The sequence below is a fragment of the Artemia sp. Qi Xiang Cuo genome, chromosome 10 (assembly GCF_049724085.1).
Source record: "Artemia sp. Qi Xiang Cuo chromosome 10, ASM4972408v1, whole genome shotgun sequence".
NCBI classification, from domain to species: Eukaryota; Metazoa; Arthropoda; class Branchiopoda; order Anostraca; family Artemiidae; genus Artemia; species Artemia sp. Qi Xiang Cuo.
Genome location: NC_142803.1, coordinates 38,037,052 through 38,064,720, shown reverse-complemented (window position 1 = coordinate 38,064,720; position 27,669 = coordinate 38,037,052). Strand labels below are relative to the sequence as shown.

At 36.7% G+C, this 27,669-nt stretch overlaps 1 protein-coding gene across 1 annotated transcript in view; it reads left to right on the top strand.

Moving 5' to 3' along the window:
* pico (ras-associated and pleckstrin homology domains-containing protein pico) overlaps nucleotides 1–27,669 on the top strand; it is a 196,825-nt gene that overhangs the window by 24,377 nt on the left and 144,779 nt on the right. The gene's annotated exons all lie outside the window — the stretch shown is intronic.

Here is a 27,669-nt window from a genome sequence, read left to right as displayed (position 1 = left end):
AGCCTTTTTTGAAGTTTGTACGACAACGCCTTCTATAAAAAACCTTATATGCCTCCAGGGCATAACTTAAAACCCTTGCCCTGAGGGTTGTGGGCATAGTGTCCTCCTCAAAAACATATGTTTTATCTGGAAAGCAACTACGTTGAACAAAATGGCTATATCAAAATTTTGATTGGATGTGTTTGGGGAAATGATGGGCGGGGGGGGGGCTTGTTGCCCTCCAATCACTTTAGACTATTAAAAAGGGCACTGGCCCTTTGAATTTCCAGTTGAATGAGTCTGTTTTGAAGTTTCTACGACAACGCCTTCTATAATAACCTTATATACCCCCGGGGTATAACTTAAAACCTTTGCTCTGAGGGTTGTGGGGGAGTGTCCTCCTCAAAAATATAGTTTCTATCGGGAAATCAACTACGCTGAACAAAATGGCTATCTCAAAATTTTGATTTGAGGTTTCTGAGGTTCCTGTTTTGAAGTTTCTACGACAACGCCTTCTATAAAAACCTTATATGTCCCCAGGGCATAACTTAAAACCCTTGCCCTGAGGGTTGTGATGGAGTATCCTGCTCAAAAATATGTTTTCTATCTGGGATTCAACTGCGCTGAACAAAATGGCTATCTCAAAATTTTGATTGGATGTTTTTGGGGGAATGATGGGCGGGAGGGCTGGCTGCCCTCCAATCATTTTCGACTATTAAAAAGGGCACTAGAACTCTCGATTTCCAATCGAATGAGCCCTCTTAGAAGTTTCTACGACGACCCCTTCCATATGAAGTGCCTCTGGGAAAAAAATTAATAATAACAATAAATAAATAATAAAACATTGGAGCATTATGGCCTTTATAGTCAACGCTACAGCGTTGCCTCTGAAATTGAATTTTGTATGGGGGAAGTAAATTGTTTTGTGAAATTCTTGCTCGCTTTACTCCTTTTAGTTTAGTCAATTGATAAAATGAATTTAAGGATTTACGTTTGATTTTTTTTAGATGGGGGGGGGGGGGGGGAAATTCTTCCTATGAGCTCATATATGTTCCGGTTATTCCGCCTATTTTTGAGTTTTTCGAATTCGTGCCCATTCCGAATTTTGAGTCCTCTTAATTGAATTCGCGTGGACATGCATAACTGGGACTCGGGGCTTGAAAACTTCTAGATCCGAGTAAGACACGTATACAAGAGGGACGGGAGTTTGGTCGCCCCAAAATGTTTACTAAAGTGATTTATGGATTATGTAGAAAGGGCAGAACGGAATCCAGGCTTTTTTTTGGGGGGGGGGGGGGCATCAGCCAAGTAGTAGATTTTACTGTATTCCTCTTAAGTTCATGCTACGACCAATTCAGTGTTGACAATTCACAGAAATTTAAGGGGGGGGGTAAATTAATTTTTAATATCTGGGGTGGGGCACAAATTTGGTGGTCGTTCTTTTGAATTCTTCTAATGAAAACACTTAAGAAATTTTTTCAGTGAAGATACCCACCAAAAAGTCATTTTTCAAAATCTAGGGGGCTCTCTTCCTTCTAATTGACGCCACTGGACCGATTACATTTGTTTCTGCTTTCTTCGTTGTAGGCCTGTTGTTGGTAAAAAGAAATTTACTATAAAATGAATATTAGTTGGCCTAATCATTTTTCTTCATAGATTCCAGTTTGTAAAATATATTGCTCTATAAATAAACTATAAATTTATTGCATCGTGAAATGCGCAGTTGTTGCGTCAGAAAATGAAAGCCCTTAAGCAAGGTACGCCAGACTGTCTAGCTACTTGCCATGTGAGAAAATGTTTCAATCTCACTGTTAATTCTTGAATTAACTAAAAAAAAAACATTGCTTTTCATATAGTGACGTTAAAAGTTTGAGCGAACAGGAATTATCCTATGTATGAGGGAGGGGGCTTCCACCCTGGTCTTTACACTAAACTTTGACAAATGCTTTACTAAAAGCGGTTCTTACGTATTATAGCGACAACACCTAATAAGTGAAGTTAGGTTAATCCTAATGAAATATACCAAAATGTGATGAAAATATAATACGTTACTTTAGTAACAAAATTATGGAAAATGCACCAGAGAATTATGGAAAGCAGGCCGCCCAGAACGCACTATATTAAATACCTGACCTCACCTAACTGCCTCTATATACTAAATATTTAATTAAAATATACCTGCATAGTAGTTTATCTCACTCAGGCTAAGCTAATTATCTCCGAGTGCACACAGAGAAACCGGTCTTTAAAACAGATCAATCAGGAACAACAGTGTGATCGCTATATTACGTAAGTACCCAGTAAGCATTTATAATGCAATAAATATAGTACTTGGTAATAGCAAATGTTTCATTTACCAATTGCCTTTCAATATATTTGAACTTCAAAATTTTGCGATTTAAAGCAAATACGAATAAATAAGCCCCTTAAATTTTATAATTAAAATAAGGCAGAAAATAAGTCAAGCTTTAAAGGAACAGAAATTACTCTGATTGTCATGAACAAAAACAAATAAAGCGAACAGAAGTTAAAACGCTTAATTACGCCAATTTGATGGAAGTCTCTATGAGGAATTAAATAAAACATTTTTTTTTTAACTGAAAGTAAGGAGTAACATAAAAACTTAAAACAAACAGGAATTATTCCGAATATGCGGGGGGCTGCCTCCTCCTCAACCCCTCGCTCGTTATTCTAAGGTTTGTTAGTGCTTTAAAAAGCTTCTTATTCGAACTAAACGGCCCTGTTTCGGGATTTGTTCTTAAAGAATTAGGGCAAAAAGTCAAACTTTAGCGTAAAGAGCGAGGGATTGATGATTGCACAGCCGCTTTTTATATGGAATAATTTCTTTTCATTTAAGTTTTAATGTTATTCGTTACCTTCAGTTAAAAAAAAAACTTTTTAAAAGTATAATTTCTGATTATTTTTCAAATAGAACCGGGAAAACCGTAGAAAATCCCTCCCCTCTCCACCCACGAAAGATTCTTTCCGGGGAAAGCTTGCATTGGAAAATTAATCCCTTGCAAATCCCCTTCGAAAAATTCCAGTCCCGCTAAAAATTTTCTCCTGACAATTCCTGAAAAACTCCGGGGAAAATTCCCACTGGAAATTTAATCCCTTGTAAAATTCCCCTTGGACAATTCCAATCCTGCTAAAAATTTCCTGCTGAAAATTCCCCCTGGAAGTTCTCCTTTAATTTATAAAAAAACTTGTTTTCTTTATTTAATTTCTGATCGTTTTTCAAATTATGCCGGAAGTCCTCCCCCTCCATGGAAGATTTCTCATGAGGAAAATACCCCCACCCACCCACGGATAAATCTCCTCAGACAATTACTTCCTCGCTGAAAATTTTCCTCGGACAATTCCCCTGGAATCTTCTCTCCACATGTAATATTGAGTAGCTAAAGATAAAGAACGACCAATAAAAAGAATTCCGTATAACGAATTCTGGCAAATGCTACCGTGTAAAATTTTCCCCGAAAACCTCCCCGGAAACTTTCAACCCCCCAAAAATTTTCCCCTCGGAAAATTCCCCCACTGCATAAAGTTCACCCCGACAAATATCCGTGTATTTCCCAGTAATAAATACTATATGTAAATAATGGGCAAATTACGTAACTTATAGTCCTTTCTCCAGGGGGTAGTGAGGGGTCATGTCGTCTCAAAGAAGCATAGTTGTTGAACCTTTTAACTATGCTGAACAAAATGACCGTCCAAAATTTGCATTGGATGTCTTTGGAAATAAAGGGGGCGTGGGATGGGCTAGTGGCCCTCCAATCTTTTTGTCACTTAAAAAGGTAACTTTTTAATTTCCGCTTGAATGAGCCCTGTTACAATCTTTTAGGACCATTGGTTCGATTCGATCACCACTGGGAAAAAAAACAACAACAACAAAAAAAACAAAAGAAATAAACACGCGTCCGTCATCTTTTTTCAGAAAAAAACAACAAATTGAAATTTTTGTAAAAGGGGCTTGAAACCTGAAGCTTGGAGCTTGTACCGTAGGGTTCTCTGGTATGCTGAATAGGATGGTTCGATTTTCATTAAGATCTTTTGACTTTTTAGGTGTTCCCCCTTTAAAAAAAACAAGCAAATTTTATCAGGCTTATAGCTATTGATGGGTATCATTCGACTGAATGAATTTTACGTATTTGAAATCAGCATAAAAAGTCAATTCTTTTGAAGTATTATTTGTAATCAAAGTTCCTTTTGTTAGAATTTCGGTTACTATTTGGCCGAGTCGCTTGTTACTTACAGTTCGTTACCACGAACTGTTTGATTCAGGAATGCTAGCATAAGTATAAGCGACGCTTTCTGCGTAAGTTTTTCTGATACTATCCACTAAATGAGTGAAGCTTTTATGTTGCAAATAAGCTTGAATATAAAAATTATGGCCCGACTGATAAGCATTTTTGGGGTCCCATACCAATATGTTGGTATCGTACCGATATAGTTTGCTGATACCTTCCCCTCAGAAAAAAGCAAGTTCAAGCTCTGCAGTCTTTGCCCATATTCATCCTTACGTGTTTCTCTCAGGTCTATTGCACCAAAGAACAGCCTAAAAAATTCACTGTGGATTCCAAATAATGTAAAAAAAAAGATGTATTTAGACAATATTTAGAAAAACAATTAAACCAAATAAAGTTCAAGTCTGGACATAGTCCATTCCAACTGGGCAAAGTTGTAATGCAGAAAGCATGTCTTCATCATTTTCATCTTTCAGAGACCTTCGTTTATCATCATAAATGTTCCCAACTATGCCGAAAATGAATAAACATATTCCTATTAATGACAGCCTCACTCATATACCTTTCCAGTTCCTGATCAAGAATATCTGCTGACTCTTCTTCCTCACTTGTTGGAGTTGCAAGCATGTTATCAAACAGGCTGTCAATCAAACTTGCTGTGCCTACTCTCCTTGGCTTTGGGATTTCCTCCTCTTGTGTTTAAGTGGCTAATTTTGTTTCTTCCAATGTCTGACTCTGTGTTTCTTCTTGTAGCCATAGCATTAATGAGTGCCTCTGGATTTAGGGACTGATGCTTGTATCTGGGATCCAGGTGACAAGCAATAACAACTTCTCTGGTTTTACGTTCTTGAACTCACCATACTTTTCGAACATTGCTGCACCAAGTGTGTATTGACATTACTTCATTTACTTACCTCTGCTGCTCTCTCCACCATGGTCCGACTTAGCTGGTGCCTCTGCCCCCAAGGACTGGACAACCCAGACCTATCTGAGGAAATCTGGTGCCATCTTCTTGATAAGTTGCATATAAAAGAAAAAAAAAAAAACACGGCCGGTATCTGATATTTTTTCCAATATCCGGTAATGACACTGACCCCCATATCGGCCCATAATATCGACTGGGTGAAATTTCGGTCGAGCACTACTGAAAAAGCAATGCTGCTTAAGGAGGTATCAAACAGTTCGTGGTAACGAACTGTAAATAAGGAGTGATTCGGCTCAATAATAAACGAAACTCTAAAAAACTGAAAAGATGACATCAATAGATACATCAAAAGTATAGGCTGTTTATGCTGATTCCAAATAATAAGATTCACTAAGTTTGATGTTACTCATCAAAAGCTACGAGCCTGATAAAATCTGCTTGATTTTCGAAAGAGGGGGAAACCCCCCCAAAATCAATTAATTTTAATGATAATTGTAACATCAGATTCAGCGTATCAGAGAACCCTACTGTAGGGGTTTCAAGTTGCCAACAGCAAAACTGTGGGATTTTTTTATTTTTTGCCAGAAGAAAGATCACGGATGCGTATTTTTAAATTTTTTTTTTTCCAGGGTTTGATTGTATAGAACCAATGGTCCTAGAAGATCGGGAGATGGTGCATTCGAACGGAAATTAAAAGTTCTAGTGCCCTTTTTAAGTGACCAAAAAGATTGGAGAGTAACTTGTCCACCTCCCATGCCCCTTGTTTCTTAAAAATAGTCCGATCAAAATTTTAAGATAGCCGGGGTTGAACTTTCCATAAAAATTTTACACTTGGGGGATTTGTCATTTATTCTATACGAAATTCTTTAACTCAATTTTGCATGTAGAGATGTTTTATGGGATTTATCCGGGGGAAATTTTCACCGGGGTTGGAATTGCCCGGGCGACTTTTCTTTAGGAGTGATTTTCCGCCGGAGAAATTCTCCATGGGGAAATTTCTGCGAGATCAGTTCTCGGTGTATAATTTTCCGCGGGAACAACCTGCTATTGGGGGGGGGGGGGCTATGGGAAAAAAAATTACGAAAGGGGAGATTTCCGGCATGATTTGAAAACGACTAGAAAATCTCTATCTCTTTTCAAAATAAAGAATTACTTTCCGCCCACCCTGTACGCTCTATTCGTTGAAAAATAGTAAGAATTACAGTTATGTAATCTTAAGAATAGTTGAAAGGTCCAACAACAATGCCTTTGGAGTAACATGACCCCCCCCCCCCCAACCCCTGGGGAAAGGGCTGAAAGATATGAAATTTGCTCATTGTTTATGTATAGTATTTGTTACTGAGAAGCATAAGACATTTTTTGGAGCGGGGATTTCTTCTGGGGGGGGGGAGTCTATTGTAATCGGAGAAAACCGATTTGTCTTTCGCATTCGGTGATAATCAGCTTAGCCTGAGCGAGAGAAACTACTTTGAAAGTATATTTAATTAAATATTTAATATATAGAGGTGGTTAGATATTTAAATATAATGGGTTCTGGGCGGCCTGCTTTCCATAATTTTCTTCCGTAGTTTCCATAATTTTGTTTATAAAATCTTATATTTTCATCACATTATGGTATATTTCACTACGATTAACCTAACTAATCATTATCATTAACCTAACTTCACTTCTTGATCTTGAGTGTTATCGGGATATATAACAAGTACATACTGCGCTTAATCTGGTGCTTGCTACTCCTTCAGCCCTTCGGAGGAATCTGCGATGCTGAGAGACCTGATAATAAAGTGCTTCTGCTGATTTCCTAAAAATCATTCGACTTCCCCTTCCATAAAATTGATGCTATACGCCAAACCAACCAGACGTCAACCCCTTGCTAATACTTATTAATCTCAGATTCCTTTTATAACAAACGAAACTTCCTGGCAATCGTAAAGAAAAGAAATGGACAAGACTTGATGTTCACTGATGCAGTTTTCCTTGAAAGATAACACAGTGTATTTTTGTTAATTAGATTTTTTTCTCTGGAAGTGCGTCGTACGACAAATATGTAACTTGTCCATGTAATCATCCTTAACCATAGCATCATGAGAAAAATAATTTTTAAAACTAATATTGCTTAAAGCGAACCAAAAGAATTTGGCTGTATATTTACTGGCATGTCCGGAATACATCTGTTTACACCAGCCTCTAGTAAGTGCGCAATAATTTGAAAAGAATAAGAGGCGGCAATATGCATCGAGGTGTGCACGAGATTTTGCATTAAAAAATGAGAGATGTTGGTTTTTTAATTAATTATTAACTGAATAACGTGTTAAAGAAAACTTCATCTACTATATCCCTTTGCCCAAACCAGAAAGTTGTATCTGGCCTGGCTCTACCTGGAAATCGTTACAAGAGCAAAAGTGTGTATCTGACGTTTTTAATTATTTAGACTTATTCATCAATCCATTTAAAGTAGATAAAAATAATATAAACAATTTGAATTGCTTGCAATTCATAAATATTGTCGATTGTACTATTTTTTTCTGTATGAACCTAAAGTTACTTACATATTTGATTTTGTTTTTCCGATTTGTCCTTTTGTTTTCAATTCAAACGCGCATTTTTAGGCCCAAACTTGAATACTTTCCATAATACGGCTTTCAGATGAATATTGAGGAGGGAGGGATTTGGCCTCCTGTTATTGGGACCAGGTCTAAAGGACAGGGACAGAGTCTTACGCTCTCTTCCTCCCCCGAAGCAAAATCATTACCTTGTGCATCGTTTTACATGGAACTCTCTCATTGGAAAGTTTCCATATAACACATTAGCAAGGGGAACTTTAGCCTGTACAGCATCTTACCTAATGTTTAAGAAAGTTTGTTTTATTATCTGAAGTAAATACACCTACTAAAAATTGTCTTTGACATTTACAAATGCAGTAAATATAATCCAAAAGCAGGTGATGTGAAGTTTACCAAATCTGTTTCGTCGGATGGCTCTTTTAATCGCAATCGTGTAAAATGCAAGGACTAAATCTTTGATTGGTATTGATCTATTATAGTGACCCCACTCAAGAAGTGAAGTTAATCCTGATGAAATATACCGAAACATGACGAAAATATAATACTTTAGAAACAAATTTGGGTTGTGTATTTGCACACCAGGAGGGGGAGATTTTGCACGCTTGTTTTCTATAATCCTACAAACATAGGGAAATATGAATATTTGGTTTATCTCTACTAATTTTATCGATATATGTTAGATAGGCTGTGAAGCAACAATTTTTGTTAAGTTTCAACTTCGCTCTTTACTTCTCTAAAAAAAAAACTTTAAATAACGACGAAGACCACACTGCCTTTCCATCACGAACATCAAAAACAAGAAGAACAATAGGGAATTCTTTTCATAAGACAACGAAGATAATTTGAATGAATATTTCGGCCCTATGTCCAAGGGCCATCCTGAGCAAAACAAAAATATATAAAAGAAGAAAGGCTCACAACAGCATGCGACCAATAAAACTAAAATTCAAAATTTGTTAAAAGAGTCCTGGCATCCTTACTCCAGCGAAGTTCAACCAGGAGTGATAAATAAAATTTGGTAAGAGTAGGGAGTAGGGAGCCAGGTATTACTCCAGCGGGGACCGTCTGCTGCCATCTATAATCGAATCTAACCACATAGACAATGTTATTGATCTACTAACGGGACAAGATCATTGACACCTATTTCTAGGTCAATGGATTTACATAATGTTTCTCTTACATCACAATTCACCGGATGGAATACTGTGATAACAAGGTGTCATCATCAGATAAGGAAATTTCAACATTGGAATATTCTTATTAGAGATGTCTTCGAATGAACAAGTACACAATATGGGATTGTGTGAGACGATTATGGATTTGAACATCAAGGTCATGACCCTAGCCATCAAGGACCTCAACCTCCAAGGTCCCCTACCCCAACCCCCAAGGGACCCCCTCCCCCCAGATTTTTGGCCCCCCATTTTTTTAAATATTTTTTTGCGCGCTTGAAACACAGAAGCGCCCTCCCCCCAATTTTTTGGCCCCCACATTTTTTAATACTTTTTTGTGCGCTTGAGACAAAGAAGGGCCCCTCCCCACCCCTCCCCCAACTTTTTTGCACCCCCCCCCCCCCCCGCATTTTTAAACTTTTTTTTGCGCGCTTGAGATGCAGAAGGGCCCCCCTCCAGCTTTATGGGCCCCCTCCCTTTTTTTAAATTTATTTTATTTTTAACACGGTATTATTTCAACTTTTTTTTTACATGTCTTCGAATGAACAAGTACACAATATGGGATTATGTGAGACGACTATAGATTTGAACATCAAGGACAGCAACCATCAATGACCCTAACCATCAAGGACTTCAACCTCCATGGTCCCCTACCCCAACCTCCAAGGCCCCCTCCAGCTTTTTTGGACCCCCCTTTTTTATAATACTTTTTTTTGTGCACTTGAGACACAGAAGGCCCCATTCCCCCCCCCCCAACTTTTTTGCCCCCCCCCCCACATTTTTAATACTTTTTTTTGCGCGCTTGAGACACATAAGGGCCCCCTCCCTCCAACTTTATGGGCCCCCTCCATTTTTTTAACTTATTTTTATTTTTTTTAACAGTCTTTTTTCAACTTTTTTTTTACATGTCTTCGAATGAACAAGTACACAATATGGAATTATGTGAGACGATTATGGATTTGAACATCAAGGACAGCAACCATCAAGGACCTCAACCTCCAAGGTCCCCTACCCCAACCCCCAAAGCCTCCCCCTCCACCCAACTTTTTACCCCCCCCCCCCCATTTTTTAATACCTTTTTAGGCGCGCTTGCGACACAGAAGGGTCCCCCCATTTTTTATAATACTTTTTTTGCTCGCTTGAGACACAGAAGCCCCCCTCCCCCCAACTTTTTGCCCACCCCCTATTTTTTATACTTTTTTCGAAGTTTTTTTTTAACTTTTTTAAAGAGAGACATGCAAAAAGTTGGGTTAGGTTCACTTAGAGTGGCGCGCCACTATGTGAACCTAAACTAACCCAACTTTTTGCATGTCTCTCTCACTATAACTGTGTGCCTGAGATGGTGTGCTACCATCTATAACCGCTCTAAACTAAATTCAACAGACAATTTTTGCATAATTTTTGATTGAAATTTCTGTATTGTGTATCCAAGAGGCGAATTCAAGAAAGAGTTTGTTACTTACTTACTTACCATTTTTTTTTAATTTCTGTATTGTGTATTCAAGAGGTGAATTCAAAAAGAGTTTGTTACTTACTTAAATTTTTTCATGATTTCATGAATGAAATTTCTGTAATTTGTATCCAAGAGGTGAATTCAAAGAAGAGTTTGGTACTTACTTACAATTTTTTCATAATTTCATGAATGAAATTTCTGTATTGTGTATCCAAGAGGTGAATTCAAGAAAGAGTTTGTTACTTACTTACAATTTTTTCATAATTTCTCGAATGGGATTTCTGTATTGTGCATCCATGAGGCGAATTCAAGAAAGAGTTTGGTACTTATTTACAATTTTTTCATAATTTCTTGAACGAAATTTCTGTATTGTTTATTCAAGAGGTGAATTCAAGAAAGAGTTTGTTAGCTACTTACAATTTTTTCATAATTTCATGAATGAAATTTCTGTATTGTGTATTCAAGAGGTGAATTCAAGAAAGAGTTTGTTACTGACTTACAATTTTTCATAATTTCTTGAATGAGATTTCTACCTTTTGGTTCTTACTTACAATTTTCATAATTTCTCGAATGAAATTTCTGTATTGTGTATCCATGAGGCGAATTCAAGAAAGAGTTTGGTACTTACTTACAATTTTTCTAATTTCATGAACGCAATGTCTGTATTGTGTATTCAAGAGGTGAATTCAAGAAAAAGTTTGTTAGCTACTTACAATTTTTTCATAATTTCATGAATGAAATGTCTGTATTGTGTATCCAAGAGGTGAATTCAGTAACGAACTTGTTACTTACTTACAATGCTTTTGAAATGTCTGTATTGTGTATCCAAGAAGTGAATTCAAGAAAGAGTTTGTTACTTACAATTTTTTCATAATTTCTTGAAAGAAACTTCTGCATTGTGCATTCAGGAGGTTAATTCAAGGAAAGTATTGTTACCCAATTACAATTTTTCATAATTTCTTGAATAAAATTTCCGTATTGTGTATCGAAATTTTTGTATTTGATTCTTACTTACAATTTTTTTTATAATTTCCTGAATAAAATATCTGCATTGTTTATTCAAAAGATGAATTCAAGAAAGTGTTTGGTACTTCCAATTTTGCATATTTTCATGATTGAAAAATCTGTAATTTATATCCAAGAGGTGAATTCAACAAGGAGTTTATTACTTACTTAGAATGTTTTCATAATTTCTTGAATGACATTTCTGTATTGTGTATTCAAGAGGTGAATTCAAGAAAGAGTTTGTTACTTACAATTTTTTCATAATTTCCTGAATGAAATTTCTGTATTGTGTATCCATGTTTTTCATAATTTTTTGAATGAAATTTCTGCATTTTGGTTCTTACTTACAATTGTCCCACAACTTTCTGAATAAAATTTCTGTATTGCTTATTCAAAAGAGGAATCCAAGAAAGAGTTTGGTACTTACTTACAATTTTTTCATAATTTAATGAATGAAATGTTTGTATTGTGTATTCAAGAGGTGAATTCAAGAAAGTTTGTTAGCTACTTACAATTTTTTCATAATTTCATGAATGAAATTTCTGCATTGTCTATTCAGGAGGTGACTCCAAGAAAGAGTTTGTTACCTACTTAAAATTTTTGCATAATTTTTTGAGTGATGTTTTTGCGTTTTTGTTCTTACTTACAATTTTTCACAACTTTATGAATGAAATTTCTGTATTGTGTATTCAAGACATGAATTCAAGAAAGAGTTTGGTACTTACTTGCAATTTTTCATAATTTCTTGAATAAAATTTCTGTAGTGTATTCAAGAGGTGAATTCATGAAGAGTTTGGTACTTACTTACATTTTTTCATAATTTCATGATTGAAATTTCTGTGATTTGTATCCAAGAGGTGAATTTAAGAAGGAGCTTGTTACTTACTTACAATTTTTCATAATTTCTTGAATAACATTTCTGTATTGTATATTCTAGAGGTGAATTCAATAGAGTTTGGTACTTACTTACAATTTTTCATAATTTCATGAATGAAATTTCTGTATTATGTAACCAGGAGGCGAATTCAAGAATGAGTTTGTTACGTACTTAAAATTTTTTCATAATTTCTTGAATGAAATTTCTGTATTGTGTATTCAAGAGGTGAATTCAAGAAGGAGTTTGTTACTTGCTTACAATTTTCATAAATACATATCCAACAACGGATGATGATAAAGAATTTATTCACTCTGATACTTAGATTTTCTAAATTTTATCAATCATATCTGGCAAAGGATATTGATAAAGAATTTATTCACTCTAACACTAACAAAGGTATTTGTCAAAGGACATTGATAAAGAATTTTTTTATTCTGATGCTTAGATTTTCTCAATTTTATTCACTCTGATACTTAGATTTTGCCAATGTTATCCCATGTATCTGACAATAGATGTTGATAGCAAATTTAATCACTCTGACATTATCAAACATATCTGACAAATGATATTGATAAAGAATTTATTTATTCTGATGCTTAGATTTTCTCAATTTTATTCAATCTGATACTTAGATTTTGTCAATGTTATCCCATTTGTCTGACAATAGGTGTATGTAAATTCCTTTTCATACATATCAGATGTTTTCGTGGATATTCTAAGCCTCTGAAGTCCTAGCATATCCTAAAAATAATGAAAACATAACAAAGTAATGCATAGTACATTATTAATGAGATAAGGTCATGTAGAATGATAATACAAAAATATATTATGATACATTATTAGTATCAGTGAGCAATTTTGGACATTTTGAATCTGTTCCATAAAATAGTTTACCAATTCCTCTCTTGATAATGTAGCTACTGTCTTCTCTTAGCTCGTAATCAGTAGAATAATCCTTATTCTATTTTGAGTCATACACAATATTTACTGGTGTGTCATCGACAGCTTCATATATGCGTTTCATCTTTGGTATTATTAGGTTCATTGACTATATGATCAATAGTAGTAATAACGTTTGCTGACACTTTGTTTTTCATCGATTCATCTCTATATTCCTTAGTGATATTTTCTGTCATTGCCCTTTTTATTTTTCTGGTAATTTCACTATTACCACATTATTTTTACAGAGGTAACAGTTCCGGCACGTAGATATGATATGGTTTATGATATTAGTAGAAGAGTAGGCCTTTATTATCCTCTTTGCTTTCGTTAGAATGCTAACACCCGAAAGATGACGATAGGTTCTATCAATAGGCAGCAAGTTACCTATTGCACAAGAAAGAAGATATCTCTTTTCATCAAATATTATTTTTACATTGCCATTCTCTTTGAGTACTAATTTCTCTGGAAACAATACTTTCGTATATCCACCAGTTGTATAATTGAATTTTTTTTGGTACTCCAAAGAAATTTAATTCCTTACTTTCATGATAACGCACGCATACGTTTCCGATAGTGCTACCACTTCTACTTGTTTCATTGTTCAAATACTTGTCCTTGGCAGCATTCAATGCTACAATAACACTAACATGTGAACACATTTCTACTGTGTGTCACCTAAATGTTCAATATGCGTTTCGTCTTTGGTATTGTTAGGTTCATTGACTATATGATCCATAGTAGTAATAACGTTTCCTGGCACTTTGTTTTTCATAGATTCATCTTTATATTCCTTAGTGATATTTTCTGCCATTGCCCTCTTTATTTTTCTGGCAATTTCACTGTCTATTACCACATTATTTTTACACAGGTAACAGTTCCGGCACGCAGACAAGATATGGTTTATGATTTTAGTAGAAGAGTAGGCCTTTCTTTTCCTCTTTGCTTTCATTTGAATGCTAATACCCCGAAGGATGACGATATGGTTTAACGAATGGTAACATATTACCAGAAGCACTAGCAAGAAGATGACCCTCTTCATCCAGTATTATTTTTATGCTGGAATTCTCTTTGAGTGCAATCTTATCTAGAAATCTCAATCTCGCATATCCATCATCATGAGAGTTGAATTTTTTTGGTGCTCCAAAGAAATTTAATTCCTTACTTTCATGACAATGCACGCATATATTTCCAATAGTGCTACCACTTGTACTTGTTTCATAGTTCAAATACTTCTCCTTGTCAGCATTCAATGCTACAATAACATTAACATGTGAACAGACTTTCTTAAAATGCTTCATGTTCACTTTTTAAAGATATGAGTTGTGTCTTTATCGTTCCACAGCGTTAAACATACTGATTTAATACATGCAATAAATTAGGTAGTGTCGATAACCGGCCATAGAGTACCAGTGGGAAACCCGCATCGTGTTTATGAGCAAGCATAGAGTACGATTGGTAGAGCCGTAAGCAAATTTCATGTCATTTTAAGATACGTAAAAAAAGTTGAATAATTTCGTAGTTTAAAAAAAATCAGTCCAAAAAAAGTGCTACTATAAACATTATTTTTCTAATAGTACAGATCATGACTAATATATCTATACCACTCTCGTTTTTAGTTTATAAAATATTAAATGGTAATTTCATATGATTTAAGTATGTTTAATGTCATTCGAAGACATGTAGAAAAAAAAAGTTAAAAAAATATATCATGTTAAGAAAATAATAAAAAAAAGTTTAAAAAAACTTCAAAAAGTATAAAAATAGGGGGGAGGGGCAAAAAGTTGAGGAGGGGGGGGGGCCTTCTGTGTCTCAAGCGCGCAAAAAAAGTATTATAAAAAATGGGGGGGACCTTCTGTGTCTCAAGCACGCAAAAAAGTATTAAAAAAATGGAGGGGGCAAGTTGGGTGGAGGGGGGCCTTGGGGGTTAGGGTAGGGGACCTTGGAGGTTGAGGTTCTTGATGGCTAGGGTCATTGATGGTTGCGGTCCTTGATGTTCAAATCCATAATCGTCTCACATAATCCCATATTGTGTACTTGTTCATTCGCAGACATGTAAAAAAAGGTGAAAAAATATATCATGTTAAGAAAATATAAAAAAAAGTTAAAAAAAAACTTCAAAAAATTTAAAAAAAATTAAAAAAAGTATAAAAAAATGGGAGGGGGCCTTCTGTGTCTCAAGCGCAAAAAAATGGGGTGGGGGGGAGTTGTGGGGGAGGGTGGCCCTTCTGTGTCTCAAGCACGCAAAAAAATATTTAAAAAAATGTGCTGGGGGGAATTGGGGGAGGGGGGCCTTCTGTGTCAAGTTCGCAAAAAGGGGGCGGGGGGGGGGGCAAAAAAGTTGGGGGGCCTTGGGGGTTGGGCTAGTGGACCTTGGAGGTTGAGGTCCTTGATGGTTAGAGTCATTGATGGTTGCTGTCCTTGGTGTTCAAATCTATAATCGTCTCACATAATCCCATATTGTGTACTTGTTCATTCGAAGACATGTAAAAAAAAAGTTGAAAAAATGCCATGTAAAAAAAGAAAGTTACAAAAATGGAGGGGGCCCCTAAAGTTGGAGGGAGGGGGGCCCTCCTGTGTCTCAAGCGCGCAAAAGAAGTATTAAAAAAATGGGGGGAGCCAAAAAATGGGGGGAGGGGGCCCTTTGTGTCTCAAGCGCGCAAAAAAAGTATTGCAAAATGTGGGGGGGGCAAAAAGTTGGGGGAGGGGGGCCTTCTGTGTCTCAACCGTGCAAAAAAAGTATTATAAAAAAATGGGGGGGGGAGCAAAAAAGTTGAGGGGAGAGGGGCCCTTGGAGGTTTGGGTAGGGGACCTTGGAGGTTGAGGTCCTTGATGGCTAGGGTCATTGATGGTTGCTGTCCTTGATGTTCAAATCCATAATCGTCTTCCATAATCCCATATTGTGTACTTGTTCATTCGAAGACATCTCTAATAAGAATATTCCAATGTTGAAATTTTCTTATCTGATGATGACACCTTGTTATCACAGTATTCCATCCGCTGAATTGCGATGTAAGAGAAATCCATGGACGTAGAAATAGGTGTCAATAATCTTGTCCCGTTAGTGTTTCCGACTCCATGATTGGCCAAGAAAGAGACACGTGATATTGTTCCCGTTAGACGCTCTTATCCAGCAATGATTTAAACTTCTGTCTGTATTCAAGAAACAACAAACAAGTTTACCAACAACAGAACTATGAAACAACATTAAATCATCAATATACAGAACAGAAACAACATCAAACAATATAACCATCAAACCAACCATCAACAAACAGAACAGAAACAGAATATAACCATCAAACCATATAACCAACAAACAGAACAGAAACAATATCAAACAATATAACCATCAAACAGGTCTAGAAAGAGGTGTGTTCTTGTACCGTTAGACTCGATTATAGATGGCAGCAGACGGTCCCCCCTGGAGTAATACCTGGCTCCCCACTGGTAAGACAAGGCGATTCATTGAAATGAAAGAAAAATAATTAAAAATCCTTTGTTATTGCTAATCCTGCCTTTTTGGCAGCTAACTCCAAAGGTCTTTTTGTGACCGGTTCTGTACTAAAGTCTACTGTTTTTTTATAATATTTTGTAAGGTTGTTTTTAATTCAAATTTGTGTATAGAGCGTTTAACGAATATTTCCCAAAGTCCCTATTTAAGGAAATATTATTATTAATATTAAATCTAATCTCAATTGCTTCTAGAACTACCTATTTTATGTCTAGGTCATTGCTAATAAACATTTCCTCGAAATGTTTTGTTTGCGCTGAAAAAGGGAGGCGGCTGTCCTCCCGAAATATTCGCTTGGTATTTTCTTTGGCCTTCGAAAACCCCATTTTTGATCGTTTTCCTATAGAATTTTTTATTAGAGGGGTGGGGGTGTGGGTGTTGCGGATGATTCTTAATTTATTGGAGAAAGATGAAAATACACTGGGAAAGTTAGAAAACATGCAATTGCTGGAACACAATTCATACGGATTATCACTTTCGGGAGCGCTTTGAAGGGAAACAAGCATATATTTTATAATATAAAGCATAGCATATATTATTACGTAACCTAACCTAGGTAGCTATCCCCCCATAAACCTAAAAAAACAACAGTTTAAATATCGTAAACGCAATGAAAACCACGCCTTGCCTTGCATTACTCTATAGCTGTCTCTTGAATGGGCGGGTTTATCGTGACTGGTTTCCGTTGCAGTAAATAAAAGAGTACGTCTACATAATTCTTTTGGGTAACGCTAGATGGTGTCAATACTTTTTTCAGAGACAACCCTGAGTTTCCTATCATTCAAAAAGTATTTTGTGGCTAGGATTTTCGAAAATATGGCTGCCTAAGGCAGAATCAAAAGAAACAGTAGCAGTATCAGAATTTAGAGCTTTGGTTATCTTTATGCTGTTGTAGGTGTTTCTCTAAATGCTCTTGAGCTCTACCTACTTAGTATTTGCCACAATGGCATGGTATTTGATATACCCCTCTTTGGCGAGTAATTGGGGTTTTGTCTTTACCAGAATTTAGGAAATTTATGATTTGAAATTATTGGTAAATCCTACGCACACATTATTTTGTGTTCAAACTTTTCAAAGGTTTATAGTCCTTTTGGGGATGTAAAGGAGGTAAATTATGTTTGAGGGCTTGTCGGGATTCTCACATGGTAAACTACCATTGATTTTACAGGAGTGTCTTTTCATTCTACGGTTAATTATATTATTAATGAATAAAATAGGATACCCATTGCCAAAAAGTATGTCCCTGATAAAGTTTAGTTCTGCTGTGACGTGGGAGTCAGAACAAATCTTTAGGGCACGGTCGACGAGAGGGATTACGACAGCTCTTTTAACTTGTGGAGGGGTGGCTTGATTTTAAATGTAAATATCTATTGTTTTGTATTGGTTTTCTGTAAATAGTAAAATTGGGTTTATCTAAGACACGAATGATCAACACATCTAGGAATCAGATTGTATTTGCACTTCCAATTTCTAAGGTAAACTGTAAATTTCTATCATTTGTATTAAGGCGATCTAAAAAAAAATCCTAAGTTAAAAAGATATTTCCCTGAGATAAAGATATGTATGCTCATTTTAAGTTTTAATGTCTTTCCTTACTTTCAGTTGAAAAAAACTATTTAATTTCTGATCGTTTTTCAAATGATGCCGAGAAATCCATATTACACAAAATGGTGTACGGCACAGTATTTTTGGGGAAGGCGCCAGGACATCGACACGTCAGGACCACTGTCGTCAGGACATCGACAAAATCCGTCATAACATCGACAAAAAATCCGTTAGAACATCGACACGTCAGAACATCGACAGTCATAACATCGACAGTCACAATCGCTACCCGCCAGAACACCGACAGTCATAGCATCGGCACGTTGGTCAACTGGCAGTAGGAGTCGATGATTGCTGGACAGCTCACAGTCACAACGTCAACGTGTCAACTACTTGGCAGTAGCATACACCGGCCAGCAAAAAAATGATAGTCGCAGCATTGCCGTGTTAGAGAATCTAAAATTTTAAAACTTCATTTTTTGGGGTTTAGGGGGGAAAGGTTCATAAGTTAGGTTAGGTTACGTATTTAATATATGTAAGCTTTACCCCCACCCCCCTGATGTGCAAATATATAGCCGATATTTGTTTCTAAACTATTATATAATTATTACAATTATATAAACTTATAATTTTTTTTCATAACGAAAATCCGTCACCACTAACCGTCAGAACGTCGACAGTCATTACATCGACACGTCATAACATCTAATTTTTTTTCCATAACGAAAATCCGTCAGAACCACTAACCGTCAGAACGTCGACAGTCATAACATCGACACGTCATAATATCTAGAATTTTTTTAGATGTTATGACGTGTCGATGAAGTGACGCGTCGATGTCCTGACGTGTCGATGTTCTGACGGATTTTTCTTGTCGACGAAATGACGTTTAGTGCTTGTGACGGTTAGATGAAATGGTAGCATCCCGATTTTTGAAGGTGGGCAACCTCGACAGTTAAGACAGTGATCTTTCTGAAGAAGATTTTTATGGTTTTCAAAACCTAAGCAAAATTTTGATATGTCTAACTTATTTTACTAAAAGTCTCCCCCCTCCCCCTCTGATAAACACCAAAAAAACATTAGACATACAGGTGTGAAATAGCAATAAACAAGAAAAAGTTAAACTGACAACCAGGAAAATATCACGAAACAAAAATGCTACTAGGTTATTAGTGCTATGATTTCTCTATATACATTACAAGTAGTTTTATTCTGTCTATTAAATAGTAAAAGCGAATATATATATATATATATATATATATATATATATATATATATATATATATATATATATATATATATATATATATATATATATATATATATATATATATATATATATATATATATATATATATATATATATATATATATATACTATATATATATATATATATATATATATATATATATATATATATATATATATATATTGTTCTTGGCGTGATAAAAAAAACGTTCGGTAGATTTCACAATTTCTAAGTTTTCATGCAAGTCACGAACACGCGAACACGAATACGCATATATATATATATATATATATATATATATATATATATATATATATATATATATATATATATATGTATATATATTGTTCTTGGCATGATAAAAAAAAACGTTCGGTAGATTTCACAATTTCTAAATTTTAAATTTTCATGCGACTCACGAACAGATTGAAACTTGTATCAAGTTTCAGAAGTTTTTCATTGCAGCCATAAAAGAACATGTTTTCATCTATTTTTTTTTATTAGCATTCTCTTTTACTTATTCCACGTGTGAGAAATAATTCCACGTGTGAGACTTCTGACCAAGGAGCAGCCTGGAGCTTATTAATACTAACACAAAACCGCATTACTGAGACAAAACAGAAAGGAAAAATAACCGCCTTACTGAAAACCAAATAGAACCTCTATTTAGCCAGTTAATTTTTTCTGTAAATCTGAAAGGAATTGATTTAAAAGAAAGAAATCAGTGACGAAGATAATAGGAAATTTGGTGCATAGAACCGAATTGAACTGTTATAGATGTTTTGCACCGAGAAAAAGTTTATTCCCCGAATTATGATTAGTATTTTGTTGTTGTTCATTATCTCATTAAAAAAAAAAAAAAAAAAAAAAAAAAATGGCACTTTAGCCTTAACCCTTTCAGACCTGAACCAAGAAGGAGTTGCGTAAAAATTCTTAAAATAGCAGAGAGTGATCCTGGAGGTTCAACTAGAACATATTTATTTAAAAAAAAATTTATTTCATTCCAAATCCAAACTGTTAATGGTTACCATATGGTCACGTCAGGTATATACAGATACTATTTTAGGTGAAAATTTGTGAAACAGTTGCGATCTGAGATCAAACACAGTCGAACTTTGCACTTCGAACACATGATTCGACTGGTTCCCCCCCTAGCGCACTTTTCATAGCGACACCTTCCTTTTTCAGTCGTATCCGAAAAATGTGAGGTCTTGTCGAACCTCATTGATTCCAAAGGCATCCCGCCTCGCGAGGTAGACGTATTGCGCTTCGTCACTAATAAGGATGGTCTTCCAATTCGAGGACTTTGAGATACGCCAGTAAGAACCAACCCACGAGCAATGTCCATTTTGAAGTACAGTAGAGACATATGCTGAACATTGGTCTGCTTACACTGTCGGCGGTGTATCAGCCAGGCGTTGTTCGCAGCCATGTCAAAGAAGTAGTACACAATCCTCATATACCATTTCTTCGAGTGAATGTCAGTCCTGTAAAGCTCCAGGAACAGGTCAGCAAGATCTACGCCCCCCATTGATTTGTTCTGGTCACGGACGATTCGGGGGCAATCAGCTTCGACGTATTTCCATGTTGTGCCATCCTATCTCTGACACTTATCAATTGGGGTGACTGCACAGTATGACGAAGCCAAATGGACTGGTTTGTTGTCATACCATTCTACTACTGATACTTCTGAATGTCTTTCAAAACGGAAGTCCACTAACCCTTGTCCATTCTTTTTCATGTTGGCGTCGGTATCTAGGACAGCGCCCCTCATTCTGTTGCTGCGTATCGTACCACATGACTCGATGCCATATTCAACCCGAAGCTTGTGAATGAGATCGATGCCAGTATAGAAGTTATCAAAGAACAGCTTGAAGTTCATGAACCTTGGCAGATTTTCTACAAGCCGAAGGACAACGTCAGTACCTTGGCCAAGTTCGGAAATTTCAACAGATCCTTTTACTGTATATATCTCTATGTCACACACTATTCCGCTGATGCCGGCTCTCGTGAAAACCTTTACACCCCACGAGTGGGGCTTGTCCTTCAAGTACTGTCGAAATCCAATTCTTCCTTTGAACGGGATCATCTGTTCGTCAATACTTTGGATCTCTTCAGGGTCTATTTTTTTCAGATTCTCCATGAATGCGTCGTATAGGCTTCTGATCTTGAACAGTTTATCATAACCAGCCTCCCCTTTCGGTATCAATAAGGTGTCATCGCAAATGTGGAAGAAAGATCTCAAGCTGATGAACCAATCTTTGCTCATGGTATCAGCCACCGGGGAATATCGTATTCCATTCTCCCAGTACATTCTCATAGCCGGAAGTTTGAGAATGCTCATAAGCATTTGAACTCCAAGAAGTATGTGCAGCTCTTCAAGAGAAAGTTTCAGAACAAGATTCTTCTTTCTCATGGCATTCAGGTTCGTTTGGCCCACAATGTTTGGAAGAATGTCTTCTGTGATAAACATTCGGAATAGATCAAGGGGCGTTTGTACCTCGTCATAGTGTGGCATAGAACCCTTCCAGGTAATATCTCGAGGTTCGGGCTCCGTTTTTATCCACTTGTATTGCTTTGCCTCCTTTGCTACCTTGTTTTTGCTACTGGTTTTGCCGTGACCTGAGGAGCATCAGTTGGAGTTACTAGACCGGCCACTGCTTGGGAAGGAGCATTTTTTTTTAGCTATTGTAAGGACAAAGGGTTCAGCGGGTGCAATAACAGTTGCCGACTGCATTGCAGAAGAAGCTGCCACTGGTGTTGCTGATGTGCTTGAAGAAATGGTTGACGCTGCTGTGTCATTCAAACCCGGGAGAGGCAAATCGAATTGATCCGTGTCATCGTCATTGTCTAACTCGAACCTGCCAAGCATTGATAAAGGGATGTCGTCTGTGTGGTCAATATCCTCTTCATCACTTCTGTCTTCATTGCCATAACAGTTGAGAGAACGTAGAGGTTGAAATTCTTGATCTGGATTGTCTGGTGCCCAGTTTGGGTCGTCGTCGTCGGACGAGATATCGAGATCTGAATCACAATCAGGTATGAATAAAAGCCTTGCTGCTTCTTCTGCAGTCATTTTCTTGGCAGCTCTTTTACTTCTTTCCTTGATCAGTCTCTCTTCCAAGGGCTTAGGACCATGACCTCTCATGGAGTCAGAGCTTGTGGTTGGGCCAGCTGAAATGAAATTCAAGGTAAGTGCATCACTTAATAATAATAATATAATGCAATAAAATAGGCCATTGGCCTCTACACTTTCTTGAGGCATCACACAAAATAGCTCTTTTACCCTTGTTACCAGTAAAAAGGAGGAACAGAAAGAAAATGTGCCTATTCCCGATCATAAAAAGGACTTGCTGCCTCGTTTGCTGTACAAATCTGCCTAGGTGTGGTTTGGCAATGAATGCCTGACGTGACCATTTGGTAACCGATCGTTAGCAACCTTGTTTGGGGCTAAACTAAAGCTCAGAATTAGACTAGTGATATCTCATTCGAAAGATCGCATTCTTAGCTACAAAATAATATCATAATCAGGCTCTGAACTTACCAGAAACATCCAGGTCATCGAGGTCAAAATCTGCACCTTTCCGCTTTTTCGACATTTTATGTTTTATCTAAACTAGGACGCTCGCTCGACCACTCGGGTAAAGTCTTGAGGGATAATAAATTCAAACGCGATAGAGCCAAGAAAGCGCTATCTAGTGGAAAAGAAATCACGGTTGTAACTTTGTCGAGTCGAGAGAAAAAAATAGGGGGCGAGGGGTATCCGTATGGTGACCACAGGCATGAAAGGGTTAAGGGAGTTCAAGGGGTGGCAATCACAGTATTCTTTGCGGTAACTTTTGTTTGTTCTATGTTTGTCTCAAATGCCTTTATTATGGCAAGGATCTGTAAGCAATAAGCGACAGTTGCCAACAGCAACCGGTACTCTAGACAAAGCGCGTTTGATAGCAGTATCAATCAAAACCATCTGATTTTGTGTTTATTTTAAATAAATAAAATCTATTTATTGAAGCCTCAAAAAGTGAATTTTCCGGCCCATGTTTTCAGCTTTCACGTGGGGTCCTTCTGATCAATATGCATGACAAAGGGGAGATTTAACCCCTTAAGCTTTATTCATTTGGAGGAATAACTTTCGAGGAATGTCATTGCCTCTGTGGGTGTCATACTGTCATCCCCTAAAAACTGGATCCGGCATAGGAATCCTCTTTAAAATAATTCGGAAACTAGGGTCTAATAATTCAGTTAAGTATTTTAGGCCGCTGCCATTTATTTGTTTGAAAATTTTACTTGAAGTGGAAGGGGGGGGGGGTCGAGAGAGGTGGCCAAATCCCTCTGATTTTGTATAATCTTGTTATTTTGTTTGAAGCAAGTTCACTTAAATGAGCCCCTCATTATTGAGGTGTTATTTTAAAGTTGTTGGTGAGTTCCGGTAAGATTACGGATCTCTGTCCCTCACCTCAAGTTTAGAATAATCCTGAACTTGATATTAGGGCGAAAAATTTTGGATTATTGAAAAAAAAAATCATATGAGGTAGCAATATTAAAACTATAATGAGTAAAAATTAACTGTAACAAATAGAAATCTTATTGGTACAGATGTTGTAGAAACTGGAAGACAATTGTGAAATATATATGCTGCATACATTTTTTTTGTTTTAAAGGCTCAACAATTCAGCTTCATGTTTATAATTAATGACTTCAATAACCCTTCAACACTCATTTTGGTGAAAATCAAATGGAATTTGTAAAAATTAGAAGACTTAAACTTAAAGCTAAATTGCTTGTTATTAAATTTTAATGTTAAGAAAAGACAATCTGTTCAAGTTTTTGTTTTTAAAGGGAAAATGAGACACCAGCCTTTTAGAGGGTTAAGGGGAGATAGCCGCACTATGCCTATTGTCAGCACCAAGTTACCAACTTTTGTTTATATTGTGATTTTAACTTCATTTTATGATTAGTTTCTACAAAAACCATTAAATAGCTACATCGGTAGAAGCCAAACGATATTTGTACAATACATATTTGATTTTGGATCGTTGCGTCGATTCGGGGGGGGGGGGGAGCAAGTGGGACAGTCCCCCCCCCCCAATATTTTGGAGAATAAAATATTATATAGCCCATGCCCCTCGGCTCTCCGGATGGAGACCCCTCTTGCCCCCCCCCCAAAAAAAAAGTGCTGGAGCTACGTCCCTGTTTTTGGACTTTCATATTGCAATATTGGCGTCATATTTGTAATTAACATGATAAAAACCTTCAATACAAAGTGTATTGAAAATAGGAAACAGTGAAATATATAGTGTTATCACGTTCTCAGTATTTTTCTCAACATCGCAGTCATCTTGGGAATAGTGATAATCTCATCTTGTCGGTCCTTTATGCTCCAGTTGTCCTCACGATGGTTATGGGTACTGATGGAAATCGCATCCAGCATGGACGTCGTCTGGGGTAGTGGGCAGGGAACCAAGGAGAAATTATAAATATTATATTTATATTTTTATATATTATATTATATTTATGCATTATATATTATATTTTTTCAGTAAAGAGTAAATTATGTTCTGGCCCTGGGAAGGCATAGGGGTTTTGAGCCCAACTTATGTTAATTTCTACTCGTTTTGAGTTTGATTCGGTCATTTATTGTAATTTCTGTTCGTTTTGGGTTTCATTTATTTATCGATGCTGATTTGTGGTAGTTTCACGCTTGGAAGACTATTTGATTTTATTTTTGCTCATTTTTTGTTTAATGGAGTTCTTTACTTTTCTTTGAAAAACATATTTTGTGGAAAAAGTTTTTTTAATTAATACTATAAAAATGTCAAGGCTTCCAATAACTTTCGACTATTAAAAAGAGCACAAGGCCTTTCGATTTCCAATCGAATGAGCCCTTTTTGAGTTTCTACGACAAGGCTTTCTATAAACACCTTATATGCATGCCCCCAGGGTATAAAGTAGAACACTTACCCTAAGGGCTGTGAGGGTGGTTCTCATCCTCTAAGACCTAATTTCCAGAACTTTCAACTATGTTAAACTAAATGGCTATCTCAAAAATTTGATTGGATGTGTCTGGGAAAATGGTGGGCGTGAGAGTGGCGTTAGTCGCTCTCCAATCACTTTCAAGTATAAAAAAAGGCACTAGCCCTTTCAAGTTCCAATCAAATGATCTCTTTTGAAGTTTCTACGACAACGCTTTAAATAAAAACATTATATGCCCCCAGGGCATAACTTAAAACCCTTGCCCTGAGGGCTGGGGGAGTGTCATCCTCAAAGACCTAATTTCCAGAACTTTCTGCAACGTTGAACAAAATGGCTATATGAAAATTTTGATTGGATGTGTTTGGGGGAAAGGTGGGCGTGGGGGGGGGACTAATTGCCCTCCAATCACTCTCGACTGTTAAAAAGGGCACTAGCCCTTTCAATTTCCAATTGAATGAGTCCTTTTTGAAGTTTCTAAAACATCGCTTTCTATAAAAAACCTTATATGCCCCCAGGGCTTAACTTACGGCCTTTCTCTGAGGGCTCTGGGGGTGGAGGCGTTGTCATCCTTAAAGACCTAATTTCCAAAACTTTCGACTACGTTGAATGAAATGGCTATCTAAAAATTTTAATTGGATGTGTTTGGGGAAAAGGTGGGCGAGAGAGGGGGGTTAGTTGCCCTCAAATTACTTTCGAGACTATTAAAAGGGCATTATCCTTTTGAATTTACAATCAAATGAGCCCTTCTTCAAGTTTCTACGACAAAGATTTCAATGAAAACTTATATGCCCCCAGGGCATAACTTATATCCCTTGCCCTGAAGACTGTGGGGGAGTGTTCTAATCAAAGGTATAATTTCCTGAACTTCAAACTGCGTGGAAAAAAATGGCTATCTCAAAATTTCGATTGGATGTTTTTGGGGAAATAGTGGGCGTGGAAGGGGTGTTAGTTGCCCTCCAATTACTTTCAACTATTAATAACTACACTAGCCCTTTGAATTTCCAATCGAGTAATCCCCTTTTAAAGCTTCTACAACATTGATTCCTTTAAAAACATAATATTTCTTGGAGGTACAGGTTACAACCTTGTCCGGAGGACTGTGGGAGAGTACCACCCCCAAAAACATGATTTACAAGGGAAAATTCATAACGCTGATCAAACTGGCTATCAAAAAGGGCACTTTCGACTATTAAAAAGGGCACAAGCCACTCCGATTTTTAATTGAATGAGCCCTTTTCGAAGTTTCCACGACAAGTTCTTCGATACGAAGTGCCCTGGTCTAAAGGGAAAACTATAATAAATTATACATTGTGCCAACATTGTTCTTATATGCCCCCAGGGTATAACTTAAAACCCTTGCCCTGAGGCTTGTGGGGGAGTGATCTCCTCAAAAATATATTTTCTATCTGGAAATCAACTACGCTGAACAAAGTGGCTATCTCAAAATGTTAGTTGCTTCCCAATCACTTTTGACTATTAAAAAGGGCACAAGCCACTGCAATTTCCAATTGCAGGGGCCCTTTTCGAAGTTTCTACGACAACTTCTTCGATACGAAGTGCCCTGGTCTAAAGAAAAAACAATAATAAATAATACATTATGCCAACATCGTTCTTATATGCCCCCAGGGCATAACTTAAAACCCTTGCCCTGAGGGTTGTGGGGGAGTGATCTCCACAAAAATATATTTTCTATTTGGAAATCAACAAAATGGCTGAACAAAATGGCTATCTCAAAATTTTGATTGGATTTGTTTGGGGGAATGATGGACGTGGGGGGGGGGGCTAGTTGCCCTCTATTCACTTTCGACTATTAAAAAGGGCACAAGCCACTCCAATTTCTAATCGAATGAGCCCTTTTCGAAGTTTCTACGACAACTCCTTCGATACGAAGTGCCCTGGTCTAGACCAAGAAAAAAGAATAAATAATATATTGTGCCAACATCGTTCTTTACTTAGGCAGCGCTATTGCTCTGCCTATGACTATTATGTCGTATTACTAAACAGAGATAATTCATTCTTCTTCCTCTTCTTTTTATGTGGACTGGCATTATGGAGGCGTTTTTGCATAAAATTTTGTATGCGTTTTTACATAAATATCCTTTACAATCATTCTGTAAATAGTATCCCATCTAGGCGTTAGCTAGATCTGATTTTGCCTATAGACCTTAATGTACCAAGGCAAGTGAAAATGAAGTCTAACTTCGGATTTGTTAAGGGGAAACTTGCGCA